At 49.6% G+C, this 21,998-nt stretch overlaps 1 protein-coding gene across 1 annotated transcript in view; it reads right to left on the reverse strand.

Moving 5' to 3' along the window:
- LOC146010224 (uncharacterized) overlaps positions 1–21,998 on the reverse strand; it is a 230,321-nt gene that overhangs the window by 199,081 nt on the left and 9,242 nt on the right. The gene's annotated exons all lie outside the window — the stretch shown is intronic.

Here is a 21,998-nt window from a genome sequence, read left to right on the forward strand (position 1 = left end):
ACCTTATCCCTGAAACTGGACCGAGCACGTGCGAACACCCGAATCCCAGAAACGGGACCGAGCACGTCCAAACACCCGAATCCCTAAAACTGGACCGAGCTTGTCCGTACACCCGAATCCCTGGAACTCTGCCCAGCACGTCCGAACACCTGAATCCCCTGGAACTCGGCCCAGCACGTCCGAACACCCGAATCCCTGGAACTCGGCCCAGCACGTCCGAACACCCGAATCCCTGGAACTCGGCCCAACACGTCCGAACACCTGAATCCCTGCAACTCGACCGAGCGTGTCCAAACAACCAAATCCCTAAAACTGGACTGAGCGTGTCCGAACACCCGAATCCCTGGAACTCTACCGAGCACGTCCGAACACCCAAATCCCTAAAACTGGACTGACCGAGCACGTGCGAACACCCGAATCCCAGAAACGGGACCGAGCACGTCCAAACACCCGAATCCCTAAACTGGACCGAGCTTGTCCGTACACCCGAATCCCTGGAACTCTGCCCAGCACGTCTGAACACCTGAATCCCTGGAACTCGGCCCAGCACGTCCGAACACCCGAATCCCTGGAACTCGGCCCAGCACGTCCGAACACCTGAATCCCCTGCAACTCGACCGAGCGTGTCCAAACAACCAAATCCCTAAAACTGGACTGAGCGTGTCCGAACACCCGAATCCCTGGAACTCTACCGAGCACGTCCGAACACCCAAATCCCTAAAACTGGACTGAGCGTGTCCGAACACCCGAATCCCTGAAACTCTGCCCAGCGCGTCCGAACACCCGAATCCCTGCAACTCAACTGAGCGTGTCCAAACAACCGAATCCCTGAAACTCTACCGAGCACGTCCGAACACCCAAATCCCTAAAACTGGACCGAGCGTGTCCGAACACCCGAATCCCTGGAACTCTACTGAGCGTGTCCGAACACCCGAATCCCTGGAACTCTACCGAGCGTGTCCGAACACCCGAATCCCTGAAACTCGACCGAGCGTGTCCGAACACCCGAATCCCTGAAACTCGACCGAGCGTGTCCGAACACCCGAATCCCTGAAACTCTGCCCAGCGCGTCCGAACACCCGAATCCCTGCAACTCAACTGAGCGTGTCCAAACAACCGAATCCCTGAAACTCAACCGAGCACGTCCGAACACCCGAATCCCTGAAACTCGTCCGAACACCCAAATCCCTGAAACTCGACCGAACGTGTCCGAACACCCGAATCCCTGGAAACTCTACCGAGCACGTCCGAACACCCAAATCCCTAAAACTGGACTGAGCGTGTCCGAACACCCGAATCCCTGAAACTCTGCCCAGCGCGTCCGAACACCCAAATCCCTGCAACTTGACTGAGCGTGTCCAAACAACCGAATCCCTGGAACTCTACCGAGCACGTCCGAACACCCAAATCCCTAAAACTGGACCGAGCGTGTCCGAACACCCGAATCCCTGGAACTCTACCGAGCGTGTCCGAACACCCGAATCCCTGAAACTCGACCGAGCGTGTCCGAACACCCGAATCCCTGAAACTCGACCGAGCGTGTCCGAACACCCGAATCCCTGAAACTCTGCCCAGCGCGTCCGAACACCCGAATCCCTGCAACTCGACTGAGCGTGTCCAAACAACCGAATCCCTGGAACTCTACCGAGCACGTCCGAACACCCGAATCCCTAAAACTGGACCGAGCGTGTCCGAACACCCGAATCCCTGGAACTCTACCGAGCACGTCCGAACACCCGAATCCCTGAAACTCGTCCGAGTGTGTCCGAACACCCGAATCCCTGAAACTCGACTGAGCTCGTCCGACCACTGAACATACGAACTCCCAAATAACTAACAACGCGAGTGCACCCAGGCGCCCGAATATCCAAGCATCCAAACTCACCCGAGCGCCCAAACTCTACCGAGCGTGCAAACGCACCCAAACAGCCGAGTGTGGGGCCACATGTTTATTTGACACTTTAATACAGTGGTTCCCAAACTGTGTGCTGTGGCTCCCTGGGGTGCCTTGGGACACTTGCAGGGGTGCCCTGGGTTGGTGGTCCAGGACCAATTCAATTTATTTATGTTTAATTATTTATGGGCAAAACCAGTGCTGGTGGCTGCCAATCATAAAATGTGTACAAACAGAAGCAAATCCTGCCCATTAGCACATAACTGACCCTAAGAATCGCATATAAACCCAATCTAATTCATTTTTTTTGGGCCTAGGGGTGCCGCGAAAAAATTCTGATACGCTAGGGTGCCATGATTCAAAAAAGTTTGGGAACCCCTGCTTTAATACATCTCTCACCGCCCATTACCTATTGGGAGTCTACGAGGATATTTATCCCTGGGGAGCCTATATTTCAGCACATAAGATAGATTATTAGAGCTTTGCCTAGCAAGATGCTGGACATTGCTTGCATTATTTATAGACTAGCTTATCCGCCCGGCGTTGCCCGGGAAAACCTTGTTTTTTTTTTTTTTATTTCCAAAATTGCTGTAAAATGTTGTGTTATGAATTCCACATCCACTCCTGAGATTTAGCCCCTATGATGCATTTATTTTTGTGTGTGTGTACGTTGTTATGTATTTGTGTGTGTTGTAGTGTAGTGTGGGTGTGTGGTGTTTTATCTGTCCAATGTGTAATTGTGTGAGGTGCGTTACGTATAAATATGTGTGTGCAATGGTCGAAGTGGAATTTTTTAAGTGGCGGTATGGGAAATTGAAGGCTGAAGTTATGTGCACACTCCACAAAAAGAGGGTGCCGCCACTGAAAAGGGGGCATGTCCTTGAGTGTAGTGTACCATGCTGTATGCCCCTTATACACATTATGCAAAACAGTAGTACACCCCCTTACATTTGCCCCTTAAATATTATGCGACGCGGAAAGAGTCAAAATTCCCCTTATGCGACACAGAATGAGCAAAAAAATTCACATTATACCACCCGGATTGAGCCAAAGTTTCTGTTATGCTACATAAATTGAGCAAAAATTCACGTTGTGCAACATGGATTGAGGCAAAATTCACATCATGCCTCCCGGATTGAGCCAAAATTCATGTTATGCCAAATTGGAAGAGCCAAAGTTTCTGTTATGCTACATAAATTGAGCCAAAATTCACTTTATGCAACATGGATTGAGACAAAATTCACATTATACCACACAGAAAGAGCCCAAATTCACTTTATGCCACACGGATTGAGCCAAAATTCACATTATGCCACCTGGATTGAGCCAAAATTCACATTATGCCACAAGGCGGGGTGACGCATGGGCAGAGACGTTGGGGTGATACAAGGACAGTGACGGTGGGGTGATGCAGGGACAGAGATGGTGGGGTGATACAGGGACAAAGATGGCGGGGTGATGCAGGGACAGAGATGGTGGAGTGATACAGGGACAGAGATGGCGGGGTGATGCAGGAACAGAGAAGGAGGGGTGATGCAGGGACAGAGATGGTGGGGTGATGCAGGGACAGAGATGGTGGAGTGATACAGGGACAGAGATGGCGGGGTGATGCAGGAACAGAGAAGGAGGGGTGATGCAGGGACAGAGATGGTGGGCTGATGCAGGGACAGAGATGGTGGGGTGATGCAGGGACAGAGATGGTGGGGTGACATGGACAGAGATGGCGGGGTGATGCAGGGACAGAGATGGTGGGGTGATGCAGGGACAGAGATGGTGGGGTGACATGGACAGAGATGGCGGGGTGATACAGGGACAGAGATGGAGGGGTGATGCAGGGACAGAGATGGTGGGGTGACATGGACAGAGATGGCGGGGTGATGCAGGGACAGAGATGGCAGGGTGATGCAGGGACAGAGATGGCGGGGTGATGCAGGGACAGAGATGGTGGGGTGACATGGACAGAGATGGAGGGGTGATGAAGGGACAGAGATGGTGGGGTGACATGGACAGAGATGGCGGGGTGATGCAGGGACAGAGATGGCGGGGTGATGCAGGGACAGAGATGGCGGGGTGATGCAGGGACAGAGATGGCGGGGTGATGCAGGGACAGAGATGGCAGGGTGATGCAGGGACAGAGATGGCGGGGTGATGCAGGGACAGAGATGGCGGGGTGATGCAGGGACAGAGATGGCGGAGTGATGCAGGGACAGAGATGGTGGGGTGATGCAGGGACAGAGATGGTGGGGTGACATGGACAGAGATGGCGGGGTGATGCAGGGACAGAGATGGCGGGGTGATGCAGGGACAGAGATGGTGGGGTGACATGGACAGAGATGGCGGGGTGATGCAGGGACAGAGATGGCGGGGTGATGCAGGGACAGAGATGGCGGGGTGATGCAGGGACAGAGATGGCGGGGTGATGCAGGGACAGAGATGGCGGGGTGATGCAGGGACAGAGATGGCGGGGTGATGCAGGGACAGAGATGGCGGGGTGATGCAGGGACAGAGATGGCGGAGTGATGCAGGGACAGAGATGGTGGGGTGATGCAGGGACAGAGATGGTGGGGTGACATGGACAGAGATGGCGGGGTGATGCAGGGACAGAGATGGCGGGGTGATGCAGGGACAGAGATGGTGGGGTGACATGGACAGAGATGGCGGGGTGATGCAGGGACAGAGATGGCAGGGTGATGCAGGGACAGAGATGGCGGGGTGATGCAGGGACAGAGATGGTGGGGTGATGCAGGGACAGAGATGGTGGGGTGATGCAGGGACAGAGATGGTGGGGTGACATGGACAGAGATGGCGGGGTGATACAGGGACAGAGATGGAGGGGTGATGCAGGGACAGAGATGGTGGGGTGACATGGACAGAGATGGCGGGGTGATGCAGGGACAGAGATGGCAGGGTGATGCAGGGACAGAGATGGCGGGGTGATGCAGGGACAGAGATGGTGGGGTGACATGGACAGAGATGGCGGGGTGATGCAGGGACAGAGATGGAGGGGTGATGCAGGGACAGAGATGGTGGGGTGACATGGACAGAGATGGCGGGGTGATGCAGGGACAGAGATGGCAGGGTGATGCAGGGACAGAGATGGTGGGGTGATGCAGGGACAGAGATGGCAGGGTGATGCAGGGACAGAGATGGCAGGGTGATGCAGGGACAGAGATGGTGGGGTGATGCAGGGACAGAGATGGCAGGGTGATGCAGGGACAGAGATGGTGGGGTGATGCAGGTACAGAGATGGTGGGGTGACATGGACAGAGATGGCGGGGTGATGCAGGGACAGAGATGGCAGGGTGATGCAGGGACAGAGATGGTGGGGTGATGCAGGGACAGAGATGGTGGGGTGACATGGACAGAGATGGCGGGGTGATGCAGGGACAGAGATGGAGGGGTGATGCAGGGACAGAGATGGTGGGGTGACATGGACAGAGATGGCGGGGTGATGCAGGGACAGAGATGGCAGGGTGATGCAGGGACAGAGATGGTGGGGTGATGCAGGGACAGAGATGGCAGGGTGATGCAGGGACAGAGATGGTGGGGTGATGCAGGGACAGAGATGGCAGGGTGATGCAGGGACAGAGATGGCGGGGTGATGCAGGGACAGAGATGGTAGGGTGATGCAGGGACAGAGATGGTGGGGTGATGCAGGGACAGAGATGGTGGGGAGACATGGACAGAGATGGCGGGGTGATACAGGGACAGAGATGGCGGGGTGATGCAGGGACATGCACCTCTATGTCACATTCATCCCACCTGCTACCTGTCTCGTTCATCTGACCCGGCTCCTGTTTACATCAATGGGGGAAGCCCAACCTCTGGATCGCAGCATGCTGTGGTCAGTATGGAGGTTGGACGTGGGTCACACATAGCCTCCGCTGCTGACTGCTGTACTCTGCAGACAGCAGCGGAGTCATGGAGGAGGTGAATGGATGTCTGTGTGCGGCATCCATTCACCTCGCAGACAGGGGCTTGAGGGGTGCAGCAGCTTACTTTGGTGTTGGGCTTGCTCCCAGCACGATGATCGGCGGTCCTGGCGGGGGGTGATCGCGGTCCCAGCACTTGGAGATTATGTCATCTTCAAGCGCCACCTCCGTCTACACTGCAGATAGCCACCATAGTGTAAAAGGTGCAAATCCCGGATCCGACCTGGCTTGGATCCATGTTCCAAATGCCATGTCGGATCCGGGATTTTTGGTGTAAAAGAGGTATAAGTGTGTGTGTGTGTCTTACTGTTTTTTTTTCGGTGTGTTGTAGTGTATATGGGTGTGTGTTGTACTGCTTGTGGTCTGTTATGTATGTATGTATGTGAGTGTGTGTGTGTGTGTATCTGTCCAATGTGTAAGTGTGTGAGGTGTGCTATGTATATATGTGTGTGTAGTGTGCTGTGTGTGTACAATGTGTACATGTGTGAGTTATGTGTGGTCTATGTATTTCCCCAATAATTCCCAATTGTTGAAAGCCTTCACCATAATGTTAGAATGTGTTTGCATTCATACTCGATGACCGCAATGAAATCAGGTGTGGTGTTCCTTTGTCTTCGGCTTCCCAGATCGTCGATCTTTTTTCCAGATCATCAATTAAGGCAAATTGAACCTTGGTGTTTTTTTACATTTCTAAGTGAAATTTCACAAAAACGGCTTCGAGGTGCACACCCCCAGGTCCAGAGGTACCTTGTTGCTGAATTTGGCATCTCTGAGTGCCATGGTGTGCCCGCAATGCAACAGACACACACACACGCACACACACTCTTCAACTTATTATATAAGAAGATTGATAGATGTCATTATGTGTTATTGATTGATTTATTACCCCGAGAAGTATATTATATACTTAATTTATTCTGTGTAATAATGTTTTAAATTATTAGTCTGATTCATTTTTATTATTAAGCACCACATGAACTGTGTGTTCATTATAAATACGGGTATACGGTCATTCTGTCGCCCCCTGAAGATCCACAGGGCTTCGTTCAACACCTGAAATAGGCTGACATAGGTAAAGTAGACAGGGTTAGAAGGTCGACACAAGTATTAGGTCAACAATGGCAAGATTGACAGTCAAAAGTTCCTCTTCCTGCCTAGTGTATCGCTCTGTGCTGCGGTGCTTCTAGTACAGTCTGGTCTGTATTTCAGTGCTGAAATACAGACCAGAGTGGGCTAGAAGTACCAAAGCAGAGAGAGCCACCCCGGGCAGGAAAGAGGAACTGCATGGGTTTTGAAAGATGCAGAATTCTATGTTTTAAATGAACAAACACAACACAGGAGCATCAGTAACTTCCATTATTTAATGATGAATGTCTAACGTGGGTGCAGGATCTCCTTCGCACAATGTATTAATTACACTGGCCATCAACAACCACACGGTTCTGCAGATAAAACAACTTGATATCTGGGAAATGAATTAGGTATAAGAGGTGATCAGTACCTGTGTCAGGGGTACATAGCCCGTCCCTGGTGTATATACCGGCATCCGAGGGTGCAAGAGCTGAGACGCCCACGGCTAGCGCCTGTAGGCGCTGATATACCGGTTGGTACGTCTTTAGAGGCACTGATTCCTGCATCAGCCCTATGGCAGGGGTAGATCCTCCAGCCTTGTATTGCGTCCTATGTGAATGATCTAGTGTCTATGTACACAACCGCTTTCACCGACATGCCTGTGCCACTCCTATGTGCCCTAACGCACCTTCTCGCCACTGCCCAGGAATGCCAGCTTCATTCTCAATACACTTCTGCCTGCGAGCATCTGAAGCCGCACTTGTGACTCTGGGCCCGGTACAGCAGTCCATGCAATGAGGCAGTGTGCATTCTAGCATCCTGAACCTGTAACAACCTGCGCGGTCCCTCTTTTCTGCTCTGGTGCTTCTAGCACACTCTAGTCTGTATCTCAGCATTGAGATACAGACCATAATGTGCTGGAAGCACCCTGCACCTGTAACATGTTGTTACAGGTGCAGGGTGCTGGGATGAACACTACCTATTTGAACGGGCATCTAAAGTAGACCCAGAGTCACAGGGTGCTAGAATCCATTAATAAGAAGTAGCAGTTCACTGCTGAAAGACTTGATTAAGGGGGGGTATTCAATCACCCGCAGCCATCTGCCGATGGGGGAGATGGCTGCCGGGCCCTATTCAATGCTATCTTCCCCGACAGCATTGAACAGGGTATCTCGGCAGAACGAGCCCGACATCACAAGCTGTCGGGCTCGTTCTGCTGATAACGGCCAGGAAGTGACGAGCTCCCGGCTGCAGCTCGCCTCATCCTGGCCGCAGCTCCCGGCCACGCCCCCTTCTCGTCCCGCTGCAGGCGGGACATTAAATCCTGCCTGCCGGGACAGGGTCACGGCTGATTGAATACCCCCCTAAGTGTTGTTAGTTAGATCTTATTAATGAGCTGCTAATTCTTACTGTAACAACTGTTAGCACTTAGATAGTAATAAGTGCTGCCCTCTGTCTTTTGTTGGATGTTACTGATACTTTTCACTGGGTGATGCCTTTGGCTACTTGAGCTGGTCTGGGGGGGGACGAGAACCTTAGGAATGGTAGGGAATCACCTGATGGGATCACCTCGCCGTGGTATGTGCCCCATAGATTTTGGCAAAAATGATGCTAATGGCGTGTGCACACGGCCCGACCAGGCGGCCGTCGATACCGATTCGCTATCGACTGCTGGCTGGTGCCGGCATCAGCCAGGAGGGAGGGTCGGCAGGAGTACGGCGCGTGGGGGGATGCTGCCCACGCATTGGGATGAAGCCTGCATCAAATGCAGCTAACACTGTATTTATATGGATTATTTTTGGACTATATAGTCCAAATCGAACCAAAAATGACACTGAATTGAACCGAGTGTACCCAGCATAAGAACCGCAATTGCAGAGTTTATCATAATTTACCATGGGTAGCACGGATGGTGTAATGGTTAGCATTACTGCCTCACAGCACTGAGGTCATGGGTTTGATTCCCACCATGGCCCTAACTGTGTGGAGTTTGTATATTCTCCCCGTACTTGCGTGGGTTTCTTCCGGGTACTCCGGTTTCCTCCCACATTCCAAAAATATACTGGTAGGCTAATTGGCTCCCAACAAAATTAACCCTAAAAATGTCTGTGTGTGCGTGTGGTAGGAAATAAAGAGTGTAAGCTCCACTGGGGCAGGGACTGATGTGTTCTCTGTAAAGCGCTGGGGAATATGTGTGCGCTATATAAATAACTGGTCATAATAATAATAATAGTTTTTAGAGGTAGATGTATTGAGATTGCTGAAGTGATAAATCACATCAGCCAATCAGCTCCTAACCTGAGTTGATTGGCTGCTGCATTATCACCTTCCACTTTATCACTTCACCAGGCTCAATACATCTGTTCATTAGGGCCAGATGTACTGTACTTAGGTTCAAAAAGTGATAACATGGAGAGAGATAAACCACCAGCCATTCAGCTCCTAACTGTCACATCACAGGCTGGGTTTGAACAATGACAGTTAGGAGCTGATTGTCTGATGGTTTATCACTCTCCACTTTCTCACTTTTAAAGGCTTAGTACATCTCGCCCTTAGTGTGCTTCTGCATTTTCTCTTTTCACATTCCAATAAGAGGAATGCAGTAACTAGGCAACTGTCCTGTCTGAATAAAATAGCGAAGGACTACAAAAATCAATATCCAAGATGGCTGACAGACACTGTTTAGGTCAACAGTCAATAGGTCTAAAATTAGATTCAATAATTTTCATACTTTATCGTCCACACGGAACCCAATTGGGAACGGTAAAGTGTGCCAATGCACCGCCGGCGGAGCAAGGCGCCTGGCCTGAAGCGATCCATGCAGGGGTACGTGGTACATTAACTGGGGGTGCACGGGCTCAGACGTTGACAATGACAACGTGCAAAACTCATATTGACTTTTACAAGCCGATAATAACACTGTGAATCAGTGGGGTGATTCTGATTGGCTCGATAACCTGGGAGGATCGCAGCTTACTGAGCACCAGAGACGCCACCCACCGCCTGTACGAAAGCCGTACGCACCCCTGGGTAGCCCCATCGAAAAAAACACTGATCTTACGGTCTGATTCAGGCCGGACAGCTGCTGTGTGAATTCACAAGCCGTCCAGTTATCGGATCACTGTGCATGCGTATAAATGGTAACACGCAGCAAAAAAAAAAAATTAGTCACCCTATTCGCAATCCCCTCGCAACTTGATTGACAGGATACTGGCATTTGTAGGTGTAACCGCCCCTTTTCTGGGAGTGTCAGGAATAATGCAGGAGTGCTCAGGGAGGGTCTGTGATGTCAGCTCCGGCCTCGGTCAGCCTTTTTCAAACTCGCCCAACTGCGATCCGGTCTGTATTAGGCTCCTAGAGCGCAGCCAAATAGAAATAATGCTAAAAGCCTAATTAACAAACACAAAATGATGTTAAAAAGTACTTCAGTCATATTCACTTTGAACGGAATTTAAATCCCTCCCCCCCCAGCAATAATCACATGATCAATAACAATCCAATAACAAATGACCACTGATGAAATATCCAATCAGCAGACACCGACTGAAGTGCAGACATTAAAAGAGGCGGCAGTTGGTCCAATGAGCAGACACTTCCTGTAGCTACCGATTGGTTAAATCCACGCATGTACTGCTAGGCTCAGGATGATCTTACATTCAATATGGCGTTAGTATTTAAAATTAGCACAAATGACATATTAAAATTATACTAGTTCATTACAATATAACTATAGCTTCTCACCAGTGTGAGATTTCTGATGTTTAACCAGATTTGCCTTCTGGGTAAAATATTTCCCACAATCCTTGCATGAAAATGGCTTCTCGCCGGAATGAGTAATCTGATGTCGGATGAGAACGGCTTTGTTTGCAAAGCATTTCCCACACTGCGAACACGAAAACGGCTTCTCGCCTGTGTGAATTTTCTGATGCTCGATGAGATTTCCTTTCTGTGTAAAACATTTCCCACACTCGGAACACGGAAACGGCTTCTCGCCGGTGTGAACGATCTGATGTTTAAGGAGTACGGATTTATGACCAAAACACTTGCCGCACTCAGAGCAGGAGTATGGCTTCTCCCCCGTGTGACTTCTCTGATGTCTCACGAGAACAGTTTTGTTTGTAAAAGATTTCCCGCAGTCTGAACATAAAAAGGAACTTTCGCCTGTGTGAATTCTCTGATGGTCTAAAAGGTTTGCTTTCCTGGTAAAACATTTCCCACATTCCTTGCATGAAAATGGCTTCTCGCTGGTGTGGATTTTCTGGTGCTCAACTAGCGTTGACTTGCGCGCAAAACATTTCCCACAATCGAAGCATGAAAATGGCTTCTCGCCAATGTGAATGATCTGATGTCTTACAAGCGAGGACTTCTTGGTAAAACCTTTCCTGCATACTGAACAGGAAAATGGCTTGTCACCGGCTTCGCTTTCCTGAGGTAAAATAGCGGGTATGTGAAATGCGTCACTCTCAGCATAGGGAAACATTTCATCCCCTTTGTGCCGTGTATTATCTGAGTTATCAGGAATATAGTCCTCAGGCTTTGATTGGTCAGATGAATTATCTGTACTTTGCGTATTTGGGGTAATGGAGTTTTCTCCTAGAGAATCTTGTGTGATGTCATCTTCGTCCTCCTCGTCATCATCGTCGTCCATGTCACAAACTAAGGATACCGTTAAATGTCCCTCGGCTGAACTCCTGCTGTTCCGTCTCCCTTCTGTAAGGAATATAAAGCATGTGTTTATACTATACAAGTTTATTTTGTGTGTATATATATATATATATATATATATATATATATATATATATATATATATATATAAAAAAGAAAAGAAGGTTTCAGAGGGCGCTATATAATGATATATTTATTTTGACAATACTCAATGTAAAATTTAGAAAACATAAAAATACTTTAAAACATGACATAAAAGACACATATGTGTATTACAAGAGTAAACAGTTTAGGTTATACATAGACACTTCCATTTTTTCACATGAACACTCCTTTGACATATTGTTAGTTGCTGTTAGTACTGTTCTTTGACTGTTTGTTAGTAGGAGGTTAGTCGGTTAGGATGTAGAGCCCCTTCTTTGCGCTCGCCCCCCCTGTCGGAGTACCGCATGCTGCCATACCACACCTGTGTTACCCACCTGCGCTGACACGTGCCGGGGTACCCGCCTCTTCCTCTTCCTTACACTGCTGCTCACCCATCATATACGTCTCCTCATCATCCTCATCAGTGCTGTGTGTGTGAGCAGTCACCTCTATCATATCATCATTCTGCAGAGGATAACAGGAAACATTCAAATAACTGATGAAGCCGGAACTCATGGGGTAAAGGTGCAGGGAATGTGGTCCTTATGTCAACTGGTTGACACTGGGAGTGGTGGTCGACACATTAAAAATTCTAGACAGGCATTGGTTCGACACGAGTTTTCATGATTTAAAAAAATAAAAAATGACTTGTTCACTTTACCATCCCAGTGGGCATAGAGGGTGAGCAAAACAGTGTGCCCCGAAGCATGGCGAATGGACGCGGTACACTAATATGGTGTGCATGTCGACCTGTGTCAACAGACACAAAAAATGTGGGGGAAAAAAATGTACTTTTTCCCATGTCAACCTTTAGATCATGTTAATCTAATGCATGTCGATATTTTCCATGTGCCGACCTTTTGATTGTCGACATAGACCCATGTCAGACAATTGTTCTGTTTTCAGTATGTAAAGTGTACAAATGACAGGTTGATAAATCTGATTGGCTGCAATGGATGACAGGGTTACTGGTGGCAGAAGTACTAGATTTCCAAGGTTTAGCCCCAAAGAATGAAGCAGAAGCAGACACTACCCTCAGCCATAAAGTCATCGCTAGGCCAGAGACCGTTGCTCACACTCCTGCAGCCTAACCCTCCCATACGCACCCTAACCCTCCCCTACGCACCCTAACCCTCCCCTACGCACCCTAACCTTCCCCTACGCACCCTAACCCTCCCCTACGCACCCTAACCTTCCCCTACGCGCCCTAACCCTCCCCTACGCACCCTAACCCTCCCCTACGCACCCTAACCCTCCCCTACGCGCCCTAACCTTCCCCTACGTGCCCTAACCCTCCCCTACGCGCCCTAACCCTCCCCTACGCACCCTAACCCTCCCCTACGCACCCTAACCCTCCCCTACGCACCCTAACCTTCCCCTACGCACCCTTACCCTCCCCTACGCACCCTAACCTTCCCCTACGCACCCTAACCCTCCCCTACGCACCCTAACCTTCCCCTACGCACCCTAACCCTCCCCTACGCACCCTAACCGTCCCCTACGCACCCTAACCCTCCCCTACGCACCCTAACCTTCCCCTACGCACCCTAACCCTCCCCTACGCACCCTAAAACATAACCTCCCCCTCCCACAGCCTAACTCTAACCCTCCCCACTGTATTTTTTAAGTGGCAACCATTTACTAGGAATACTTCCCAGATTTCCCGCACTGTGCAGTATTCAATGCTGGTTTTCGAAATGTGCAGCAAATCCTGTTAAGGATTCGCTGCACATTCGCAGGGATCCGGAGGGCTGGAGCATTCGCTGCCAGCCCTCCGTGTCACCCTATTCAACGCGTCAGGGGCAGGGAGCCCCTGGCGGCGAATTTTAACCCCTGCGGCGAATGCCTCAGGAAACTGGGGGACGGCGGCAGGCAGGGAGATGGAAGCCTCCCTGCCCGCGCCGGACACGGAGGGGGTTTAGGAGGGCTTGCAGGGACACAGGGTGAGCCCCCAAGAGCTGGCAGGATAAGGAGCCGCTGCACTCACTGGTCCCGATCCTGCATATGTAATGATCGGGACCAGAGTGCAGTGAATATATGAATATTAATGAGCGGCTCCCGGCCCCCTGCTGGCGAAAGAAAAATAAAAATTGTTTACAAAAATAATAATAATGAAATATATATATATGTGCTGCAAAAAAAAAAAAATATTTTAAAAGATCAAATTCCAGTTCACCTAAAAAAGATGACGAATGCAAAACGGTGAAACATGGCGAAAATCACTGGAGAAAGCAGTTCTCCATTTGAGCACTGAATACACTCTAGGGGAATTCCACTAAAAACCCCATTGAAAACCAGCGGCTAATCGCATACGGGCAAATCGCCAGACATTCGCTGTTCATTGGCAGCGAATTGTCTCCATTGAATAGGACATATTGTTTTTACTGAGAGAAAATTCGCCATTACACCGGCGAATTGCCAGATTCGCTGTAAAATATGGCAAATCAGAGGCATTGAATACTGGCCTCTGCCTGCAACTCCGAGGCTATTGCATAAGCCCCGTTATCCCCTTTCTACATTAACACATTTTGAGGAAGCACAATTAATGCTTTCATGCCAAACTGTGCCCCTTCCACCCACCTCATCACCCCGTGGGGTACTGTGATCTTCTTTTATGGAATCCTGCGAGTACAGAGGACTGGGGATTCTCTCTGGGGTATCTCTGTTACTGGATTCATCTGTAGGAGACACACAGTGACTGAGGACATGGTATATATGTGATTATCCTGGGAATACAGAGGACGGGGACATCTCTCTGGGGTATCTCTGTTACTGGGCCCATCTGTAGGAGACACACAGTGACTGGAGGACATGGTATATATGTGATTATCCTGGGAATACAGAGGTCGGGGACATCTCTCTGGGGTATCTCTGTTACTGGGCCCATCTGTAGGAGACACACAGTGACTGGAGGACATGGTATATATGTGATTATCCTGGGAATACAGGGGACGGGGACATCTCTCTGGGGTATTCCTGTTACTGGGCCCATCTGTAGGAGACACGCAGTGACTGAGGACATGGTATATATGTGATTATCCTGGGAATACAGAGGATGGGGACATCTCTCTGGGGTATCTCTGTTACTGGGCCCATCTGTAGGTGATACGCAGTGACTGAGGACATGGTATATATGTGATTATCCTGGGAATACAGAGGACGGGGACATCTCTCTGGGGTATCTCTGTTACTGGGCCCATCTGTAGGAGACACACCGTGACTGAGGACATGGTATATATGTGATTATCCTGGGAATACAGAGGATGGGGACATCTCTCTGGGGTATCTCTGTTACTGGGCCCATCTGTAGGAGACACACCGTGACTGAGGACATGGTATATATGTGATTATCCTGGGAATACAGAGGATGGGGACATCTCTCTGGGGTATCTCTGTTACTGGGCCCATCTGTAGGAGACACGCAGTGACTGAGGACATGGTATATATGTGATTATCCTGGGAATACAGAGGACGGGGACATCTCTCTGGGGTATCTCTGTTACTGGGCCCATCTGTAGGAGACACACCGTGACTGAGGACATGGTATATATGTGATTATCCTGGGAATACAGAGGATGGGGACATCTCTCTGGGGTATCTCTGTTACTGGGCCCATCTGTAGGAGACACACAGTGACTGAGGACATGGTATATATGTGATTATCCTGGGAATACAGAGGTCGGGGACATCTCTCTGGGGTATCTCTGTTACTGGGCCCATATGTAGGAGACACACAGTGACTGAGGACATGGTATATATGTGATTATCCTGGGAATACAGGGGACGGGGACATCTCTCTGGGGTATTCCTGTTACTGGGCCCATCTGTAGGAGACACGCAGTGACTGAGGACATGGTATATATGTGATTATCCTGGGAATACAGAGGATGGGGACATCTCTCTGGGGTATCTCTGTTACTGGGCCCATCTGTAGGTGATACGCAGTGACTGAGGACATGGTATATATGTGATTATCCTGGGAATACAGAGGACGGGGACATCTCTCTGGGGTATCTCTGTTACTGGGCCCATCTGTAGGAGACACACCGTGACTGAGGACATGGTATATATGTGATTATCCTGGGAATACAGAGGATGGGGACATCTCTCTGGGGTATCTCTGTTACTGGGCCCATCTGTAGGAGACACACAGTGACTGAGGACATGGTATATATGTGATTATCCTGGGAATACAGAGGACGGGGACATCTCTCTGGGGTATCTCTGTTACTGGGCCCATCTGTAGGAGACACACCGTGACTGAGGACATGGTATATATGTGATTATCCTGGGAATACAGAGGATGGGGACATCTCTGTTACTGGGCCCATCTGTAGGAGACACACAGTGACTGAGGACATGGTATATATGTGATTATCCTTGGAATACAGAGGACGGGGACATCTCTCTGGGGTACCTCTGTTACTGGGCCCATCTGTAGGAGACACGCAGTGACTGAGGGCATGGTATATATGTGATTATCCTGGGAATACAGAGGACGGGGACATCTCTCTGGGGTATCTCTGTTACTGGGCCCATCTGTAGGTGATACGCAGTGACTGAGGACATGGTATATATGTGATTATCCTGGGAATACAGAGGACGGGGGCATCTCTCTGGGGTATCTCTGTTACTGGGCCCATCTGTAGGAGACACACAGTGACTGAGGACATGGTATATATGTGATTATCCTGGGAATACAGAGGACGGGGACATCTCTCTGGGGTATCTCTGTTACTGGGCCCATCTGTAGGAGACAGGCAGTGACTGAGGACATGGTATATATGTGATTATCCTGGGAATACAGAGGACGGGGACATCTCTCTGGGGTATCTCTGTTACTGGATTCATCTGTTGGAGACACGCAGTGACTGAGGACATGGTGTATATGTGATTATCCTGGGAATACAGAGGACAGGGACATCTCTCTGGGGTATCTCTGTTACAGGACCCATCTGTAGGAGACACACAGTGACTGAGGACATGGTATATATGTGATTATCCTGGGAATACAGAGGACGGGGACATCTCTCTGGGGTATCTCTGTTACTGGGCCCATCTGTAGGAGACACACCGTGACTGAGGACATGGTATATATGTGATTATCCTGGGAATACAGAGGACGGGGACATCTCTCTGGGGTATCTCTGTTACTGGGCCCATCTGTAGGAGACACACAGTGACTGAGGACATGGTATATATGTGATTATCCTGGGAATACAGAGGACGGGGACATCTCTCTGGGGTATCTCTGTTACTGGGCCCATCTGTAGGAGACCCGCAGTGACTGAGGACATTGTATATGTGATTATCCTGGGAATACAGAGGACGGGGACATCTCTCTGGGGTATCTCTGTTACTGGGCCCATCTGTAGGAGACACACAGTGACTGAGGACATGGTATATATGTGATTATCCTGGGAATACAGAGGACGGGGATATCTCTCTGGGGTATCTCTGTTACTGGGCCCATCTGTAGGAGACACACAGTGACTGAGGACATGGTATATATGTGATTATCCTGGGAATACAGAGGACGGGGACATCTCTCTGGGGTATCTCTGTTACTGGGCCCATCTGTAGGAGACCCGCAGTGACTGAGGACATGGTATATATGTGATTATCCTGGGAATACAGAGGACGGGGACATCTCTCTGGGGTATCTCTGTTACTGGGCCCATCTGTAGGAGAGACGCAGTGACTGAGGACATGGTATATATGTGATTATCCTGGGAATACAGAGGACGGGGGCATCTCTCTGGGGTATCTCTGTTACTGGGCCCATCTGTAGGAGACACGCAGTGACTGAGGACATGGTATATATGTGATTATCCTGGGAATACAGAGGACGGGGACATCTCTCTGGGGTATCTCTGTTACTGGGCCCATCTGTAGGAGACCCGCAGTGACTGAGGACATGGTATATATGTGATTATCCTGGGAATACAGAGGACGGGGACATCTCTCTGGGGTATCTCTGTTACTGGGCCCATCTGTAGGAGAGACGCAGTGACTGAGGACATGGTATATATGTGATTATCCTGGGAATTCAGAGGACGGGGGCATCTCTCTGGGGTATCTCTGTTACTGGGCCCATCTGTAGGAGACACACAGTGACTGAGGACATGGTATATATGTGATTATCCTGGGAATACAGAGGACGGGGACATCTCTCTGGGGTATCTCTGTTACTGGGCCCATCTGTAGGAGACACGCAGTGACTGAGGACATGGTATATATGTGATTATCCTGGGAATACAGAGGACGGGGACATCTCTCTGGGGTATCTCTGTTACTGGGCCCATCTATAGGAGACACACAGTGACTGAGGACATGGTATATATGTGATTATCCTGGGAATACAGAGGACGGGGACATCTCTCTGGGGTATCTCTGTTACTGGGCCCATCTGTAGGAGACACGCAGTGACTGAGGACATGGTATATATGTGATTATCCTGGGAATACAGAGGACGGGGACATCTCTCTGGTGTATCTGTTACTGAGCCCATCTGTAGGAGACACGCAGTGACTGAGGACATTGTATATGTGTGATTATCCTGGGAATACAGAGGACGGGGACATCTCTCTGGGGTATCTCTGTTACTGGGCACATCTGTAGGAGACACGCAGTGACTGAGGACATGGTATATATGTGATTATCCTGGGAATACAGAGGACGGGGACATCTCTCTGGGGTATCTCTGTTACTCAGCCAATCTGTAGGAGACACACAGTGACTGAGGACATTGTATATATGTGATTATCCTGGGAATACAGAGGACGGGGACATCTCTCTGGGGTATTCCTGTTACTGGGCCCATCTGTAGGAGACACGCAGTGACTGAGGACATGGTATATATGTGATTATCCTGGGAATACAGAGGACGGGGACATCTCTCTGGGGTATCTCTGTTACTGGCACCATCTGCAGGAGACGCAGTGGCTGAGGACATGGTATATATGTGATTATCCTGGGAATACAGAGGACGGGGACATCTCTCTGGGGTATCTCTGTTACTGGCCCATCTGTAGGAGACACGCAGTGACTGAGGACATGGTATATATGTGATTATCCTGGGAATACAGAGGAGGGGGACATCTCTCTGGGGTATCTATGTTACTCGGCCCATCTATAGGAGACACGCAGTGACTGAGGACATGGTATATATGTGATTATCCTGGGAATACAGAGGAGGGGGACATCTCTCTGGGGTATCTATGTTACTCGGCCCATCTATAGGAGACACGCAGTGACTGAGGACATGGTATATATGTGATTATCCTGGGAATACAGAGGACGGGGACATCTCTCTGGGGTATCTCTGTTACTGGGCCCATCTGTAGGAGACACGCAGTGACTGAGGACATGGTATATATGTGATTATCCTGGGAATACAGAGGACGGGGACATCTCTCTGGGGTATCTCTGTTACTGGGCCCATCTGTAGGAGACACACAGTGACTGAGGACATGGTATATATGTGATTATCCTGGGAATACAGAGGACAGGGACATCTCTCTGGGGTATCTCTGTTACTGGGCCCATCTGTAGGAGACACGCAGTGACTGAGGACATGGTATATATGTGATTATCCTGGGAATACAGAGGACGGGGACATCTCTCTGGGGTATCTCTGTTACTGGGTCCATCTGTAGGAGACACGCAGTGACTGAGGACATGGTATATATGTGATTATCCTGGGAATACAGAGGACGGGGACATCTCTCTGGGGTATCTCTGTTACCGGGCCCATCTGTAGGAGACACGCAGTGACTGAGGACATAGTATATATGTGATTATCCTGGGAATACAGAGGATGGGGACATCTCTCTGGGGTATCTCTGTTACTGGGCCCATCTGTAGGAGACACGCAGTGACTGAGGACATGGTATATATGTGATTATCCTGGGAATACAGAGGAGGGGGACATCTCTCTGGGGTATCTATGTTACTCGGCCCATCTATAGGAGACACGCAGTGACTGAGGACATGGTATATATGTGATTATCCTGGGAATACAGAGGACGGGGACATCTCTCTGGGGTATCTCTGTTACTGGGCCCATCTGTAGGAGACACACAGTGACTGAGGACATGGTATATATGTGATTATCCTGGGAATACAGAGGATGGGGACATCTCTCTGGGGTATCTGTTACTGGGCCCATCTGTAGGAGACACGCAGTGACTGAGGACATGGTATATATGTGATTATCCTGGGAATACAGAGGACGGGGACATCTCTCTGGGGTATCTCTGTTACTGGATTCATCTGTAGGAGACACACAGTGACTGAGGACATTGTATATATGTGATTATCCTGGGAATACAGATGACGGGGACATCTCTCTGGGGTATCTCTGTTACTGGGCCCATCTGTAGGAGACACACAGTGACTGAGGACATGGTATATATGTGATTATCCTGGGAATACAGAGGACGGGGACATCTCTCTGGGGTATCTGTTACTGGGCCCATCTGTAGGAGACACACAGTGACTGAGGACATGGTATATATGTGATTATCCTGGGAATACAGAGGACGGGGACATCTCTCTGGGGTATCTATGTTACTCAGCCAATCTGTAGGAGACACGCAGTGACTGAGGACATGGTATATATGCGATTATCCTGGGAATATAGAGGACGGGGACATCTCTCTGGGGTATCTGTGTTACTGGTCCCATCTGTAGGAGACACGCAGTGACTGAGGACATGGTATATATGTGATTATCCTGGGAATACAGAGGACGGGGACATCTCTCTGGGGTATCTGTTACTGGGCCCATCTGTAGGAGACACACAGTGACTGAGGACATGGTATATATGTGATTATCCTGGGAATACAGAGGACGGGGACATCTCTCTGGGGTATCTCTGTTACTGGGCCCATCTGTAGGAGACACGCAGTGACTGAGGACATGGTATATATGTGATTATCCTGGGAATACAGAGGACGGGGACATCTCTCTGGGGTATCTATGTTACTCAGCCAATCTGTAGGAGACACGCAGTGACTGAGGACATGGTATATATGCGATTATCCTGGGAATATAGAGGACGGGGACATCTCTCTGGGGTATCTCTGTTACTGGCCCCATCTGTAGGAGACACGCAGTGACTGAGGACATGGTATATATGTGATTATCCTGGGAATACAGAGGACAGGGACATCTCTCTGGGGTATCTCTGTTACTGGGCCCATCTGTAGGAGACACACAGTGACTGAGGACATGGTATATATGTGATTATCCTGGGAATACAGAGGACGGGGACATCTCTCTGGGGTATCTCTGTTACTGGGCCCATCTGTAGGAGACACGCAGTGACTGAGGACACGGTATATATGTGATTATCCTGGGAATACAGAGGACGGGGACATCTCTCTGGGGTATCTCTGTTACTGGCCCCATCTGTAGGAGACACACAGTGACTGAGGACATTGTATATATGTGATTATCCTGGGAATACAGAGGACGGGGACATCTCTCTGGGGTATCTCTGATACTGGGCCCATCTGTAGGAGACACGCAGTGACTGAGGACACGGTATATATGTGATTATCCTGGGAATACAGAGGACAGGGACATCTCTCTGGGGTATCTCTGTTACTGGGTCCATCTGTAGGAGACACGCAGAGACTGAGGACATTGTATATATGTGATTATCCTGGGAATACAGAGGACGGGGACATCTCTCTGGGGTATCGCTGTTACTGGGCCCATCTGTAGGAGACACGCAGTGACTGAGGACATTGTATATAGTAGTAGTAGTAGTAGTACGTTTATTTATAAGGCGCCACAAAGTGTCCGCAGCGCCGTACATAGCAAACAAAGAAAAACAAATTACAAGGTAACGTACAGGGTGTGTAGAAAGATACAGTATAAATAGGGGTATAGCTGGTAGAACTAAAATCAGCATCAGTTCAGAAGTAGGTGTCAAAATAGTCAAGGAGACCGAAGATGAAGTAGAGGAAGGGAAGAACAGGACAGGAGCACAGGTGAGGTAATGAGGTAGGGTGAGTACGTGAGGAAGGAGGGCCCTGCTCATAAGAGTTAACATACTAAAAATAGGTGGGTGGACGAACGAAATACAATAGGATAAGTAGGAACGGAGGCAGGATAGGAGGATCAAAAGAGGTTAGGAGGAGGGATAGGCTAGTCGAAAAAAGTGGGTTTTGATGGAGCGCTTGAAGGAGGTAAGGGAATCAGATAGCCTGATGGGTGGCGGGAGGTTGTTCCAGTGCAGGGGGGCAGCGCGAGAGAAATCTTGGACACGGGAGTGGGAGGAG

The sequence above is a fragment of the Crinia signifera genome, chromosome 6, assembly GCF_055691185.1.
Source record: "Crinia signifera chromosome 6, ASM5569118v1, whole genome shotgun sequence".
Lineage (NCBI taxonomy): Eukaryota > Metazoa > Chordata > Amphibia > Anura > Myobatrachidae > Crinia > Crinia signifera.